We start from the raw sequence: 17,827 nt of genomic DNA on the forward strand, positions 1-17,827 counted from the left end.
AGATTAGAAAGCATATGCCCTTTAAAAACTTCAGACACCACAGAAACTACCCACATGGCTTAGGGATTCCCAGCTTAGATGGAGTTGGACATCTTACTCAAAAAGCTTGCTGTTTACTAAAGTTTAATCTATACAAACATTACTTTAACACTAATGTAGAAAAAAATGTATTGTTGCTGGCAGGATGGCAGGTTTTGTTAAAACAGTTCACCACAGAAAAGGAAGTAGGAGAGGAAATGATTTCCTTCATCTCCATGGCAATTTTGAAAGTCTCCATCATAAAATGCTTCGTTCAGCCAACCACCCACGGTTTGTGTTTTTCCGATGACTGGTGGATTGGAAGAAAGATAGAAAATTATAGCTAGATTCCTGGGACATCTAAGAAGACATTATTTCCACTGCTCTTCTAATGTCATCAAGAAAGTAGTTCCTTTAGAAGCACGGGTCTCAGTTTGCCTAACCAGTGACCCCTTTCTCTTGGTCTGCATCCACAAGGCTGCTATGCTGCCTTTCCAGCCACCATGATTACTCCACGTGTCCATTATTGGCTTCTAATTGCTATACAGGGATTGTGCCTAGTCCATTAAGCCAGCAAGTATCTTCTCAACAAATCTGGATTTAGAACGTAGAGACTCTTCGATGAATTCATGCCTTGAGGCTCAACTAGGGCATCCCAAATATAGGAATGGGTAGTCATACTAACACATGAAGACTGGAAAGTTGAGAAATCAATATTCAGTTGTTTGTGATGATAATTAGGAGAACTCAGCTGCCATTGTCAAATGCCTACTAACTAGCAGGAACATCGCCTGCTAAGTACTCACTCGGTGCTCAGAAGTGTTTGTGAAGAAGACGCTGTGACGCCCACTCTACAGACAAGTATACTTACAATCTGGCTAAATAGCCAAGATCTAAGAGTTAGTTAATAACAAAGGAAAACTTCAAGTCCAGGCCCTCTGACTTTTGGACATTTGCTTTAAAAGCCAAAGTTTCATCCCAGGTGCCATTTTGTGCCTCAAGTTTCAGATATGCCTCTTTCTGTACGGCCACCCAGTATTTCTAAGACAAAATGTCCATTTTGGCTTAAGTTGGTTTTGTGTTTTACAAGTAAAAGTGTCTTAAAGAGAGTATTACTGACAATTGGGAATCAACATTTATAGTTCCCAAGAACTCAATAAACAGAGAGTAAATGGAAAAAATGAACAGCATTAAGCCCCTCTGTGTAGGCTTCAGGGCATCCTAATTCAAAACTGCTTCCAACGCAGAGGAGCTGAGCAATGCTTCCGGTCTGTCCCCTGAACACAGCAGATGCCCCAAGCCTGGGCATCTTGGTAGTGGGCGGATAATTTCCTATCTCTGGAACGTGTTTGTGAGAGGAAGCACAGACAATGCCCTCCTTACAAGCTTGGTGTTTAGAAAGACAGATTTGGGACTCAGTCCTCAGTTAGAATCCAAAGGAAATTGCATTGAGATTGAATTTTTGGAAAACAAAGCCATCCTACTTATGGCAAGATTAACTCAAGGCTGAGGATCCAGTTCTGGAGTTGAAGCAAATTGGAACTGGAGCGCTGGCCAGGCCCACCCGAAGAGTCCTGTGACTACTGAGCAAGCTTCTGAACATCAATATTTCTAAGTTTCACGGGTTTTTAAATATTACTTTAGAAAGTGAAAACAGCCACCCAAGCAAGCACAGGAAGAAAACAACCCTCCGTATTTCTGACAGAACAAGTGTCATTATACCGTGGCCGCCTGGACCCTGTCTTCTCTGTTTGCTAGGCAAGTTGATTAATATCACAGAAGTCACTGAACAGCGTCATAAAAACTACTGTTTGTTATAAACACAACAAACAGAAAAGTTCACTTTTATCAGCCAATCTCCTTAATCTAGAAATTATTCTCTTTTACACTTGTATATTAAATGAATTTATATATATTTATATATTTTTATATATGTAAATAGAAATACTTTGCAAAGATCAGACTCACCATAGTTTTTAAAATATATTTAATTATATTTGACAATAAATAGTAAATATGTTCATACATACACACACACACACACACACAAATGGGCTTGGCAGGTAAAAGGTGCTTGCTGCCAAGCCAGACTATAATCTGTGCGACTCATTGGAGAAGGAGAGAACCAACTCCCACAAGTTGTGTTCTCACCTCTACATGAATATTTCACACAACACACAGACACACAGGCACCATATATAAATAAATAAACGTTTAAATTTTTTTCCTTTTTTTTTTTGGTTTTTTTGAGACAGGGTTTCTCTGTGTGTAGCCCTGATTGTCCTGGAACTTGCTTCGTAAACCAGGCTGGCCTTGAACTCACCGAGACCCACCTGCCTCTGTCTCTAAAGTGCTGGGATTAAAGGCATGCTCTACCACACCCAGCTAGATTTAAAAAAATAATAATAATAATCAGAGACTGTAAGAGAATTAGTCTTGAAAGGTTTAATTTCTAGCCTCCTTTTTAAATGCATTTGATTATTCTATGTTGCAGGGTGTTTTGCCTACACGAATGTCTATGTGCCACGTGCATGCCTAGTAGCCACTGAGACAACAAGTGGCATTGTTCCTCCTGGGACTGAAGTTGTGAGTGCTCCCGTGCATGCTGGGGAATAGAACCAGGGTCCTCTGAGCCACCTGCCCACCCCCTTCTCTTTGTTCTTGTTCTTGTTTTGTTTTGATTTGTGGACAGGGTCCCTCATTCTGTAGCTCAGGCTGGCCTCAACTTCAAGATCTTCCAACTTCAGCCTCCCAGACTCAGAGATCAGAGGTATGGACCACCACAGCCAGCTTTCTAACCCTCCTCCTCTTTCATTTTTTAATCAATGCACAAGAAATGGGTTTGATAATTTGTTCTCACTTATTTACCCTTTTATCCCCTGCCTGTTTGCCATGCTGTACCCTTCTACCCACCTCCAGGAGAGACCTCCCTGGTTTCATGTGACATGGGTGACATGGGTTCTGTCACCACCGTATCCACACTCACCCACATATATGTAAATATTAAAGGCTGGGAGCTGCGTGTAGGAGAGAACACGTGTCTCTGAGCTGACTCACCTCACTTAACAGAGCAATTTCCAGATCCATTTGCTTTCCATTCAGTTTCCTAATTTCCCATTTCTTTGTGGTTGAATAGAATTCTGTGGCGATACATATCCCATTTGTATTATCCACGCATCTGGTGATGGACATTTGAGTTGGTTCTACTTCCTTGCTATCGTGAATAGAGCAACAGTACACACGGATATTCAGGTACCTGTCTGGTAGGATATAGTCCTGTGGGTATAAGCCCAGGGGTGGAACAGCTGGGTCCGATGGTAGTTCTGTCTTTAATTTTTTGAGAGCCTTCCACACTCATTTCCACGATGCCTGCGTCAGTCTACACCCCCACCAGCAGTGAATCAGCTTCCCCACATCCTTGCCAGCATTTCTCGTCATTTGGTTCTTTTGAGAGAACCATTCTGATCTGGGTGACATGGAATTTCAAAGTGCTTTTAATTTGCATTTTCTTGATGGCTAAGAATGTTGAACAGTTTTGAAAGTATTTATTGGACATTTGGGCTTCTTCTTTTGAGAACTGTTTATTGATTTCAGCAGCCCTTTGTCTGATTAGTAGGGTTGCTTTTATTGTTTTTACAGTTCTTTTTTAAAATGTTATTGCATTTATTCATTCATCAATGCACTGACCTATTTTGTGCAATGTATGCGGAGACATACAGGCTTGGTGTGGTTGTGGAAGCCAGGAAACAATTTCAAAAAGTCAGTTCTCTCTTTCCACAATGTGGGTCCCAAGGATTAAACTCAAACATTAGGCTTGGCAGTCAGCCTGACCTACTGAACCATCTCAGCAGCCCTACAGCCCTTTAGCCGTTCTTAATACTACCTGTCTGAAGTATAACTGACATAGATCTCCTCCCATTCCGTGGGCTTCCTGTTCAATATCCTAATTGTTACCCTTATTGTATAGACACTTCTAATTTCACATGGTCCCTTTTGTCAGTTTTTGGGGCTGTCTCCTGTGCTGTGAGCCAACCCACGCTCAGGAAGGTCTTACTAGGATTATATACTGACTTGTTCTAATTTTCTTCGTAAGCATTCTCTTTCTAGAACCCGAAAGACTCACATTCCAACCGATACTTAAACAAACATCCCCATATCCCACTAATCTCTCCCTTGTCCAAATCAAAAAAGATGGGAAGGCTTTCAGATTCTCTCTCTCTCTCTCTCTGTCTCTCTCTCTCTCTCTCAACTTTGGCAAAATGTCCAAATTCACTATTGTACAGTTTTAAAGTATGCAATTCAGAAGCATTTAGTACACTGGCCCCATCTCATCACCTCCAAAGGAAACCCTGTCCATCTGCATTCACTCCCAGCTTGCTTCCCTCCCCTTGAGAGCCCTCATGTCCTTTTGCCTATATGAGCAGTTCTTGTAAACGAAATGGAGGTACCTGACTTTTTCGTCCGCTTTCTTTTACTCATCATTGTTACAAAGTCCATCTACATTGTAGCAATTGTCTGCCTTTTGTTTACTTTTCTAGCTGAACACCCTTCTACTGCATGGACAAGTATGAGATTATTATTTCAGCACTTGGTGGATCTTTCTGTTGCTTCTTTGAGCTATTAAGAACAATGCAGTGAGCAAAAGTTTTGGGGGAGACTTGTATTGCTGCTGCGGCGGCGGCTGTTAATGTTCCTTTTAATGTTTGGTTTTGGTTTTAGATAAGGTCTCACATATCCCAAGGTAGCCCAGGTTGCTGAGGGTGGCCCTAACTACTGATCGCCCTTCCTTACAGGTGTCTGCCACACAGCCTGGCTTACCCCATGCCAGGGTTCAAACACAGCGTGGACCATGCTAGGCAAACCCTCCACCAACTGAGCTGCTTGTGGTGCCTGTCAGTTCTCCTGGGCATGTGCCTCCCTGGAACTACTGACCACAAGGTGACTCTGTGTTGGTTGGATTGAGGTATCACCAAACTGCTGAAGATGCTGCACCGTTTCACATCCATCACTCCTTCTACACCTTCATAGGCATCCCCTGAAAGTAAGTCCCTGAGGTCAATTCTAGTACCTTTGCAGCCATATTCTGCCATTGTTCTTGTCATGACTAGATGTTCCGGGGCATGGTCAGTCAGGCAATTCTTTTTCTGTTTTGTTTTGATTTTTGTTTTTGTTTTGTTTTTCATGACAGGGTTTCTCTGTGTAACAGCCCTGGCTATCCTGGACTCTCTCTGTATATCAGGATGACCTCGAACTCACAGAGATCCACCTGTTGGGATTAAAGGCATGTGCCACCAGGCAATTCTTAACCCAGTGTATAATGCTCTCTCTCACAGCCTGCCCAAGTATAGGCTGGGCAGTTGATCAGCCTTCCTTGTAACTCAGTAACTAACAACTTGTGAGGCCCTGTCCTCACACAACTGCCAACTAGTGAGTGAAGAAACAGAACTTAAACTTTTCTTCAGGTGTGATGGAGCATGCCTTTAACGCCAGCATTCAGGAGGCAGAGGCAGGTAGATCTTTCTAAGTCAGAGGCCAGCCCAGTCTACATTCACAAGTTCCAGGCCACTCAGTGCACACAGTGAGATCCTGCCTGGAAACAAACTAAACTGTTCAGCCATCTTTCAGGCTTGGAACTCCCATTTTTCTGGAGTCTCTGGCAGCTGCTTTTTTTTTTCTTTTTCTTTTTCTGTTGTTGTTGTTAGTTTATTTGTTTTTGTCTTTTGTATTATTTTTGAGATTATAATTTGTTAGTATTTTGGAACACAACCTGCTCCTGGGTTACCCAGCAAACTTATGATGTCATGGTGTGTCCCAGCCAGGTGGCCACACCTGGAAGGCGTGGTTACCTTGCCCCTTAAAGGGCTAATTCCAACACGTGGTCTCTCTCTTACAGTCTTTCTCTCTCTCTCTTACTCTCCTCTCTTACTTTCTCTCTCTCTCTCTCTCTCAGGGCACCCCTTCCCTTTTCTTTCTCTCTCTTCATGTCCTGCTCCCCCTTTCCCTCCATACCCTTCTAATAAACCTCTTGCAGAGAATATCGGTTGACCAGTCTCATGCTTTGTAATAACATTACATAATTATATCCCTTTTTTGTTCTCTTTCAAATTCATGGCCTCTTTTTCATTAATTATTGTTGCATGCATGTATGTCTTTACACATTTATATGTTCCTAAATGCCACCAGCTCAGTCTGTATAATACAACCTGTATTTTTGTGTTCAGAACTGACGTGGGGTATTGGATAACCAATTGGTGCATTCTTCCCTGGGAAAAACTATTTTTGCTGCCCTCAGCATTCCTTAGTTGCCTGAAGCTCTTTGTGTAAGCTTGAGGCCTGGAGGGCTCCCTACCCCAATTGGACCACACCATCTCCTGGAATACTACTCTAACTCTCTCTGCAGTGAACTCCCTGGCGCCTATGGTCTGTCTGGGCCCCTCAGCTTGTACCCATTTTGTGACTCTTTTGTTTGCATCTATACATATTCTCCACAACTCACATGCGTGGGACACAGACACATGGAGCACAAATAGGGTCAGTGAGATACAGGCTTGTGCTCACGCTTCATGAGACACTCCAACAGCCTCGCCCCGCCTCACTCAGAGCCTCCTCCGTTTCCCCATCCTGTGAAATGGGGGACAATGCTGACCTGTGACGATCCCTACAGATAACACTATGAACCCCGTAGGTTACCAAAATGTTGTGAACACACAGAACAACAGAGGTGGTCTTCATGTATCTCCTGTCACTCTCCTGTCACAGACAAGTGCTGTACACAGGCGCCAGACAACACCAGCAGGTTGTGCTGTTCATTCCACACTCCCTCCCAGGCTTGAGGGAAGGCTGAGAGCCAGGCAAAGTCCGTGCGTGCACCGCGCTTGCCAGCGGTTTGTAGTGCGACGCAGCCATTTGTTTTCTGGATGTGTTTATAGCCACATCTTCCCAAAAGATGATGAGACACCAACGTCCTCTGTGTGAGCAGGTTCTTTCCCAAAAGTCTCTTCAAAATATTTATGGAGACAGGGAGGTGCCACGGGCCTGTTTTTCAACCCAATGGGTTCACAAGTAACAATTCAATACAATATATCTTAGCTGCCGGCTCCTAAGAGCTCCTTGGGGGCAGGCACTTGCTGAGTTTTCCCTAGCTATCAAAAACCCACCCCGATGGGGGCGGGGCCGTTGCCAAGGTCCTCTGAAGTGAGGAAACTGAGGATCCCAGTCATCTTCTCAGCAGGTGCTATGGATGGAATCAGCACCTCAGCCATTGACTGCCAAGTCCTTGCTCTTAATTCTGATCCTGTCTGTGTCTCCAGGCAAAGGATTTGGAATCACCCCAGCCCAACACAAAAAGGAATGAAGGAGCCTCAGAAAAACTGGTGTCAATTATTGAACCAATTCAAGGAATATTACCCTGTGAGAAACACTGAACTTGGTGCGGTTTTGTTGTTGTTGTTGTATGTGTGTGTTTAATCTGTTGAAAGAGGATTTAAGCCGGGCATGGTGACGTATGCCTGCACTCCAGCACTCTGGGAGGCAGAGGTAGGCAGGTCTCTGTGAGTTCGAGGCCAGCCTAGTCTAAAAAGTGAATCCAGGACAGCCAAGGCTACACAGAGAAACCATGTCTCGAAAAACTATAAAAAGGAAGAAAGAAAGCAAGCAAGAAAGAAAGAAAGAAAGAAAGAAAGAAAGAAAGAAAGAAAGAAAGAAGAAAGGATTTACTTTACAAGTTTGACTGTGAAGAGTGTCATAATTTAGGAGACCACTGTGTTCGCGCAGACACTGTCTTGGACAGACTGGTAATTGGTCACTAGGAATGAGGTTAATCGGGGAGTGGTGATGCATGCCTGTCTTCCAGGATGCCAGAATCAGAGCCAGGGGGATGATGATGAATTCAAAGCTAATCTGAATTACACAGTGAGACCCTGTCACAACAAACCAAATAATTAAACCCCAAAAGATGTGGTTTTAAAAAACACATCTTTATTAAAAAATTTTAACAGAATCTTCATCAATATTATTAAAATTTGATTAATTCTTATCACTTTTCTAACAATGAAAATCAAATGCCGGTGATGCCTACGAATTCAACATATTAAAAACATCAATCCAAGTGTAATATTAAAGTGAGACCACACACGCCCATGTTCTCATGCCCTTGCTGAGTTGTCAGAATAACAGTCCCCAAAGATAGCCAACTCTTCATCCCTGGAACTTGGGACTTTGTCACCTCCAAGGGAAAGGGACTCTGCAGACATGGAGATGAGATTTCAGATACAGGACAAACATGAGGTAGCCTGGTCCATCCAGTGTGATCGTAAGTGTTCTTACTAAGAGACAGTATGTTAATGTGAAAGGGGGAACTAGGAAAAGAGAAAAACTGGGGCTGGAGGATGGTCTGGTAGCCTCCAGAAGCTAGGAAATCTCTTCCAGCACTGCCAGGTAGAAGGCAGCCCTACACAGCTGGATTTCATCTCAGCGAGTTTGGACTTCCAGAATTATGGGATAGGCTTGTATTGCTTCACACCACTGACTGCGTGATAATTTGTTACAATAGTGCTAAGAAACTTCCAGGCCAATCAACCTATCTGGATCACATAATAATCCCATTTTCCATTCTGACTGAATGTTAAAACATAACATAAATGACATCATTCTTAAAAAGAAAGAGCTGGAAAGAACACACTTGCTGCCCAAACCCTGATGGGGACGGGGGGGTGGGGGGTGCGGACAGTCGTGCTCAGTGTGAAAAGCTGGATGCTGTGGCAAGCATGAGTAACCCCAGCACTCCTGTGGGAAGATGGGAGGCAGAGATAAGAGGATTAGCCAGACCACTGACTAACCTGGAATAAAATACACTGCACAGCGGCAGAAACACCAGAGACCCTGCCCCAGCAAGCTTGGCACGTGAGAACTGACTCCTGAAATTTGCCTCCAACTACCACAGTAACTACACACAATGTTACTTTTTTTTTCTAATTTTAAGAAGCCGTGTTCTTTATGATTAATCTCCAAGAAAACTAAACTTGCCCACTGGTAACGGTAAAAGAGAGAAAGGAAAGAGAAGGGAAGATGTGCAACTGGACCTTCCTGCGAATCCGCAGCACCACCTAAAAACCTAGCGATGCAAAAGGCTGTTAACTCTGTACACACCCCTGCCATGGAATCCGCTTTCATGACAAAAACACATTCTCTGTAAGAGAAATCAGATAAGACAGCAGAAGTTGGATCAACTCAAATCTTGGCTCCAATCTCAAAAAAATCATAAAAGGGGAAATTCACTGTTGATAGATCACTTGCGAAGAGGTCTTTTTGAGGCTCTGCTCACCCTCTGGAGTTTAGTGCTGACTGCATGATAGAGGCCCCGTTCTCCTCTCTCCAGCGCCACTCGCCTAGTCTGCTCCCCTGAGGGCTCAACCTTCAAAATTCAACCTTGGCAGTCTCAAGTGAGGGCAGACATCATGTGATACTCAGGCCAGCCCCCACAAGAAGGAACTCTTTACAAAACATCAGAGTGCTCAGGATGAACACCCCCGGGGTCTCGCCAACCTTAGAGTTTCTCTCTACAAAGATAGCTCTCTGCTTATGAAGCAACAGACCTCCCCACCCCACCCCTGCCCAGTAACAAGGGGAGGGCCTGGGGCCCAGGTGAATGCCCATAACCCCAAAACTCAGGAAAACAAAGCCAGATGATTGCCATTACTTTAAGGACTGCTTGGGTTCCAGAGTAAGTTCCAGGCCAGCCTGAGCTAGAGAGTCTGGAAATTGTTTTAAAGGAAAGAAATGGGAACTGGAGAGATGGCTGAGAAGTTAAGAGCACTTGCTGAGGACCTGGTGTTTAGTCCCAGCAGCCACATCAGACAGCTCACAACCACCTGTAACGCCAACAGCAGGGCCATCTGATGCCTGTGTTGTGTTCTTTCCATTTTTTTGGTTTGTTTTGTGGGATGGGGGAGGGGTGAGCCCATCAAGGCCTGCCTATGGAGGGCAGAGGACAGCTTTGAATTCTGTTCACTTCCTCCCCCGGTGCGTGGGTCCCAAGAATGGAAGTTGTACCCTCAGGCTTGTATGGCAAGTGCTTTGCCCACTGAACCATTGAACCGTTTCAGTTACACAGCTCTGTGGCATTGAGTGTATTCACATCACTTGGCGAGGGTCACCACTGGCACCATTACTATCCTCATGCTCTGAATCTGAAACTGGGGTTCTCCCCTCCAGCCAGGCCCTCGTAACCACCATTCTACTTCCTGTCCATGAGAATTAGATTTCCTATCTCAGGTAAACAGTCATATGGTACTTGTCCTTTGTGACTGGTATGTTTCACTTAGCTTTTTGTTTGTTTGTTTTTGTTTTGTTTGTTTGTTTCTTCGAGACAGAGTTTCTCTGTGTAGCCTTGGTTGTATTGGAACTCACTCCATAGACCAGGCTGCCCTTGAACTCACAGAGATCTAACTCCCTTTGCCTCCTGAGTTCGGGGATTAAAGGCTTGTGCCTCCATGCACAGCCTCCAGTGAATCTGTTCTTTAAATACTTAAACCGTGGTGACTGAAACTCATCCATGCTTACTTTATTTTGTGGATGTTTAATATGGCAGTCAAAGTTTACTTTTATTGGCCTGTGAAAATGTACAAGTTAAGCTTTCCGAAGCAAGATTAAACAGTTAGCAGCAAATGTTAAAGCATAAAGCATGATGCTCTGAATCAACCTAATCAATACAACTCTAGGCAAATGACTTCAGCTTTCGAACCCTTTTTTTAATCACCTATTACTTTGCTATGCTCTAGACATCATGGTGAGCACTTCACATGCATTGTGAAGCTTATGATCTGCTCAAAACTCCCTGACCTGGGTCATACCATTGTTATGCCAGGATCATGGGACCCTCAGAGACCACCAGGAGATGACTCAATGCAAGATCAAGAGAGCTTTATTACTAGAGTGATTGAACACGAGACCCAAGTCTCACTGATGCAGCAGTAGAGAAGTGAGACCCTGAGCCCTGAGTGAGCAGGGTTTTTTAAAGGGAAAAACTGCAAGCAGGGGGTTTCCATGACAGCAAGCAGGGGGGTTCATGCCTTGACATTACAGGATTGGGTAAAAGCCATTGGGGCAAGTTGACTTCCTACATTAATCACAATTGCCATCCTTCTAAGCTACATCTGGAATGTTGGGGAGAATTTTCCCAACCAATTCTCATTGATTATTGCCAGGGAGATTGTCTCTATTTTCTATCAAGTGTTTATTTCCTGGAGGCTGTTGCTAGGAGAGTTAACTTTGTTTTCTGCCAAGTGCACATTCTGTGATGTTTCCTGGTACCTGAGTTCAGCTTCCAGTCAAGATGGCTTCTCATTTCAAAATGGAGTCACCCAGGCTAACTTAAACTCTTCACCATCATCACTCCTTCTTAGTATAGCAGTCGAGGGTGTCTATTTGGCATTGCCTAGTTCTTCTGGGACCTTAGTCAAGTTGATTAACCATCTACTAATGCCCTCCAATGTAAAATAGGGCTGACAGTGTCTTCTTTGGAGTACACTAGGTGAGATGGTATTAGTGGCATTGCTTATACGAAGTAGTCATCTGCATTGCACATTAATATTTAAATCTGATCTTCACTCAGTGTTATTAAAAAAAGAAAGTCTCAATCATTCAATTTTACCAACAAAGACTCAGGAGCTACATGCTGGGGTGAAAACTTGCTAGCCCAAAGAGGCAGAGAAAGCACTCAGCTGACCTTGCTACTCAGTTCACGTCCCAGGAGGAAAAAGCCAAAAAGCCAAAGCTTGCTAGTTCAGCTGAAGGCCAAAAGGAAAAGGCCTGCTAGCTCTCAGGACATCCCAGGAGGAAAAAAAAAAAACCAAAGCTAAGAACCAAAGTGCTTAAGAGATTTTTCTTTTTCTCCAACACTGTTCTTAACTACCCTTGAACTCGAAGTCCCTCCTTACTACTTAATCCCTGACAGTTTATTTCTTGCTCTGCCTCTTGACCTAGGGCTAACTTTGTAAAATCCTGTGTTCAGAAAGCTCTTGGATTAAATGTATGTGCTAGGGCTGAGCCACAACGTGATCGCCTGTATACAATAAAGAGAAAGTTCTTGGATTAAACATATGTATTAGGGCTGAGCCACACCAAACAATAAACAGGTTTTTACAGTTTGTAGTCTCAGGATTCACAATAAAATCAAATAGCCTGCAACAACTCAGTATAATTCCACTGGTCAAACCTGCAAAGCATGCTCAGAATTTGAAAGTAAATGTTAATATTAGCTTAAACCAAACAAGGCTTAATAAGCCACCTGCCTTAGGGTTTCTGTAGCTGATAAAATGCCTTAGCCATAAGTCACTTGAGGAAGAAAGGGTTTCTTTTATCTCACAGCTTCTAGTCCATCATCCAAAGGAAGTGAGGGCAGGAATTGAAATAGGAAGCTGTAGACAGAGGCCATGGAGGAATGCTGCTTACTGGCTTGCTCCTCAAGGCTAGCTCATCCTGCTTTCTTATAGAATAAGTGCCATCTTCCCAAAGGTGGGACTGCCCTCAGTGATCTGGGCCCTCTAACATCAATGATCAATAAAAAAGATGTCCCAAAGGCTTTCCCACAGGCCAGTCTTGTGGGAGCTTCTTCTTAACTGAGATTCCTGTTCCCAAATAACTCCAGCCTATATCAAGTTGACATGGAACTAACCAAAACATGGTTCTTCCTTTTAATTTATGTAAAACAACATAAGAGTGAGTGATATTTATATCATCTTCAAAGTCCAAGTAGAGTGAGTTTGTAAAGTTTATCAAGTTCTTCTCTTCCCTATTACAGATACTGAATGCACTGAAATCTGAAAGTCAAGTTCTTTTTGACATTTCAGGCCAATCTTGGGCTTGTTGCTTTATACCCTGAAGCTCATCTTCCTCATGAACAGATGTAAGCACAAAACCCAAGTGTCACTAAGATATCCTTCAATTTGAAAATGTTCTGATTCTCAGAGAGGTTACTTGTACCAGTCACTTAAAATGTATTAACACCATGTGGAGAGAGCTGCTTGTGTGTGACTCCTTTTGAGAACAAGGTCAAAGCAGGATTATATCCTGACTCCCTCTACCCTGCTCAACAGACAGAACAGATCTGTCTGCTACATGGGTACAGGCAAAATCTTTACGTGTGGATTAGATCTTAGTGAGTATGCTCTTTGAAAGGCATATCTTCTTCTTCCTCAAAAGAGCATCCCACCAATGGCTTTTGGCTAGAGGTAACTCTTTGGCACACCTTTACACTGCATTCTATATGTTCACCATCAGGAATGAAACAGCTGGAATCCTGCAGTTCTTCTGACCAGAAGACCATGGATGCAACCAATGGCTCTTTTGACTTCTAGGGCTTCATATGGGTTATTTCATTCAAATGGCATATCCTTCCCAAGGGAACCAATATTAACTCCTCTGCTTCGGTACAAGCCCGTGTTTCCCGATGACATGTCACCAGCTATAAGGTTCTTTTTCTGGCAGTTTCAGCTGGTTAATTTACACCTCATCATTGACCTTTATCTTAAACATTTTTGTTTGGTTTATCCATGGCTATCTGGGAACGTTGCCTTCTTTATTTTGGGGATATTCAGTAGCATTGCACAGAGGAGGAGCATCGACTAACTAGATGCTAGCTACGTTACTGGTACCTGCATCTACCTGTTGGATTGAATCTAGTATTTGTGATTGTGGGGTTCGATTTGATCATTCAGTGCAGGTGTCTCCCTTGTGTCCCACGCTCCCATTCACAGCATAGACAACGTAAGAGAGGTGATTTAGTTTTCATCCCAACACTGTCTAAATCTGCTTATTAGAAACAGGAGAATGAGAATCTCAGGAATAAATTTTTTACTCTGGATAAAAGGGTCTTCTCCTTACACCGGACTTGATGCTGTCCATAGCGACCTAACAGAAGGAAAAACAGACTATAGCTGGGATGCCTTCCTTAATGTGCTGTGAAGGGTCTAGGAACTTCCCAAAAGAAAGATACATGATTTTTAAAGCCAAACTGCATAATCACAGTGGACACTAAAGTGGACCCTATTTCATCAGAAATAATAATTAAAAACAGGAACCTTAGTATTAAAATTTGTTGGAAGCATGCAGACGTAGACCAACTTTAGTTGAGATGAAATGGATGGGCTTTTGCATGTAGCAAAGCTATTTATGAAAGTCCACAGGGTTAAGGATTAAAATTTACCATACTAGAGAACTGGCAAGGAGGAAACTCTACAGGCTGATGTCCAGAACTGAGAGTTTGCCTTAACAGTTCAGAGGGGGCACTGAGTCTTGGAGAACTGAGTGACTCCTGACTGTAAAAGCACATGCACCTCAGGACCAGACCCTTCACACTGAATACAAACAAAGATGTCAACTGGCAAGCAGTATTTGCCATGAATTATTTAATCTAGGATTAGCAGAAGCCAGCTTCCAAGTAACTCCTTGATGAAAAACCAGGCTACTACAGAGCCTCAGCGGACGTTTCCCATGTGTTAACGTTCTGGGCCTTGCTCTTGGAAAGAGAAGAAACTGGCTGAGTTTCTGATGCTAGCACCAGAGAGCCCTGGCCACCTGCTCAGTGATTCAGAAGCCCAGTCCTTCTATTTTTTAGGTTAAAAATGTATAAGATAAAAAGATGGATGTTAACTTTTTTTAAGCAGCCATACGTGTTTCTGTGTGCATGTGTGTGACAGTGTGGCAATACACATGTGCTTGGGTGTGCACATGAAGAGCAGGGGTTAACCTCAAGTGTCATCTCTCAGGAGCCATCCACCTTGTTTTTTGAGACAGGGTCTCTCAGCCTGGAGACCTGAGTCTGGATAGTTAACCCGCCTTCTCCTTCTTCCTAGAGCTGGTATTTTAAATGCATGTCACCATGCCTTCTCACCTCAGGTCCTTATGCCTGCATGACAGACATTCTACTAAAGGAGCTACCTTCCCAGGCCCCAAGACTTACACATTTTACTAAAAGTATCTCTACTTTCAGGCCATGCATAGCGAGGTGGAGTCTCAAAAGCAAAGAAACAAAGAAATGACCTATACTTGCTTTAAAGGACCCAGAGATTATTAAAACAGTCCCTCTGCAGGCTGGAGAGATGTAGAGAGATGGCCCAGTAGGTAAAGGACTAGCTGTTCTGCGAATGTTTGGGGTTCTAGTCCCAGCACCCAGATGGCACAACCACCTATAACTCCAATTCCAGAGGATCCAATGTGCTTTTCTGTGCTTGTCTGTGCTTTTCTGACCCCAAGCACAGACATATACGACGATAAAACATCCACACCTAGGATGATGGGCTTAGAAAAATGGCTCAGCGGTTTAGAGTACTTACTGCTACTAGAAGGGACCTGGGTTCAATTCCCAGGACCATCAGTGATTCCTGTTCCAGATGACCCAATGCCCTCATCTGATATCTACAGGCACCAGGCACATTAAGGTGAACAAACATGCCTGAAGGCAAAATGCTATGTGTATAATGTAAATATAAATAAGCCTTTTTAAAAGTAAATTAAAATTTAAAAATTTTAAATGAACACAGTATGTATCTCTACTTGATCATCTTAAAAAATCTCAGAAGTATTTTCAGTGAGTGTAAAAAACTTAGTAGATTTTTAAGAATTTTATGTTTGGTAGAAATCATGTAAATAGAAATTCAATTAGTTTCTTGCGTATGACTTCTACCTAAAATCTATTTGGCATATATTCAATTATATTTTTATACCACACATGCATATATTACAAGCACCTGCTAAGATTTTTCTTTCTTGGTTTGTTGAAAGGAGAGTTTGATCTAATTGATTTTTAAATATTGACTAAGTCTTACATGCCTGTAATAAGTCTCACTGGACCTGGTGTATAATTTTTATGTTTTGCTGTAGGTGGTTTGTTAATGTTTTCATAGGTATTTTTATGTCTAAGTTTACTTTCTAGTTTTCTCTCTTTGTATTCTTTTTTAAGATTTATTTATTGGGTTGTTTTTTTGTTTTTTTTTTTGTGTGTGTGTGTGTGTGTGTGTGTGTGTGGGTTTGTATGACTTTATGTGCACTGCGTGTCCTCAGGAGCCCACAAAAGACAGAAGAGCACATTGCATTCTCTGGACCTGAAGTCATAAGCAGTTGTGCTGCTATGTAGATGCTGGAATCGGAACACTGACCCTCTGTGGGAGCAGCAAATGCTCTCAACCACTGAGCCATCTCTCCAGCCTCTTTTTGTTTCGAATTTGTGTGGGTTTCGTGGCGGCGTCATACCTTCACAAATGGAGGCAAGTTTCTCTATTATTTTGTTACTTTTCAGGTTCCCTCACTGACTTCTGCTCTTTGCTCCATATTCTTCTCTTTGCTTTCAGTTTATTTTGTTTGTTTTCCTAATTTCATGTCGTTTTCTGATAAAAGGTAGTTTATCAGTCAGGTGGAACATACCTGTAGCACCTGCAACTTAGGAGGCTGAAGCAGGATAACCAGGAGCTCAAGGCCAGACTCAGGGCAAGCGTGGGTGACATGAGGCCCTCACTTCTGAAGACAGCAACACTAAAAAACGTAGTTGCTGCTTGTAGACCTCCTGCCCATTCTAGTTAACATTGCTGCTTGCTGCTTCAGCCAGCCACAGTCCATAGATTTCACAGATTCATTTTCATTGAGTTTCAAGGTATTTTCTTTTGCTGCTTCTACTTTGAGTCATGAATTATTTGGAAGTGTACATTTAATGCACATGTGTTAGTGAATTTCCTGTTATATTTATGCTGTTGGTTTCTACTTTAATTCTTTTGTAATCAGAGAACACACTTTGTAATTTCAATTAGTTTTAATTCTTTTTTGATGTGCTGGGGATTAAATTAGAACAGAGAGGCACAAGCATGGTGCTGTTGGAGGATGTTTTGTTCACTGTGTATACAAATGTTGATTTCTGTACCCAGAGATCTGGTTGCAGTCTGGACTTCCACATTGTAATTTTTAAGAAGCATCCCCTTATCTCAGTGTTATGTAAAAAATTGTTTTCCATCACTTCTACTTGGTTAATAAAGAGCAGAAAGGCCAGTAGCTGGCTGATCCCAGAGACTGGGGTGCCAGATGGGGACCACAGAGAAAGAGGGTCACTATGAAGAGTCGCCATGAAGACATGGATGAAAAAGGAGGTGCAGGATGAACAAGATGGCAGGTAAAGGGCCACATGGCTGGGAAGTAGGCCAGACATTCACAAAGTGCTTGTGACCATCTGTAACTCCAGTTTCAGGAGAACTGACAGCTGCTAAGCAAGTTGTAGTTTTTAATAGAATAAATTTCAGTCTTGTAATTTTTAAGTAGTTTTATTATCTTCTGTTTATGTTTTGCCTGCATGTATGTGTGTGTATGTGCCATGTGTGTGATGTCTGAGGAGGCCAGAAGAAGCTGTCAGTTCGCCTGAAACTGGAGTTACAGACGGGTTACAAGCACTTTGTGAATGCTGGGGCTCGAACCCAGATCTTCTATAAAAGGAACAGTACTGAGCAAACTTCCCAGCTCAAACTGTGTGTGTGTGTGTGTGTATGTATGTATGTATGTATGTTAAGAAATGTATCAATTTTGTCTAGGTTGTCAAAGTCGTTAGCATAAACGTGTAAAGTTAGGTTTTTAATGCTCGTAGGGTTTGTAACAAGAAGACCTATTTTCTTTCTGAAACTGGTGACTTGTGCTCTGTTTTCTCCTGCTCATCCACGTAGAGGCTTGTTGATTTTTGTGCATTATTTCCACAAACCATTTAGTTTTCAGTTTCTGTGCATACACTGTGTGTGTGTGTGTGTGTGTGTGTGTGTGTGTGTGTGTGTGTGTGTGT

The sequence above is a fragment of the Psammomys obesus genome, unplaced genomic scaffold, assembly GCF_907164565.1.
Source record: "Psammomys obesus unplaced genomic scaffold, mPsaObe1.curated_primary_1811, whole genome shotgun sequence".
NCBI classification, from domain to species: Eukaryota; Metazoa; Chordata; class Mammalia; order Rodentia; family Muridae; genus Psammomys; species Psammomys obesus.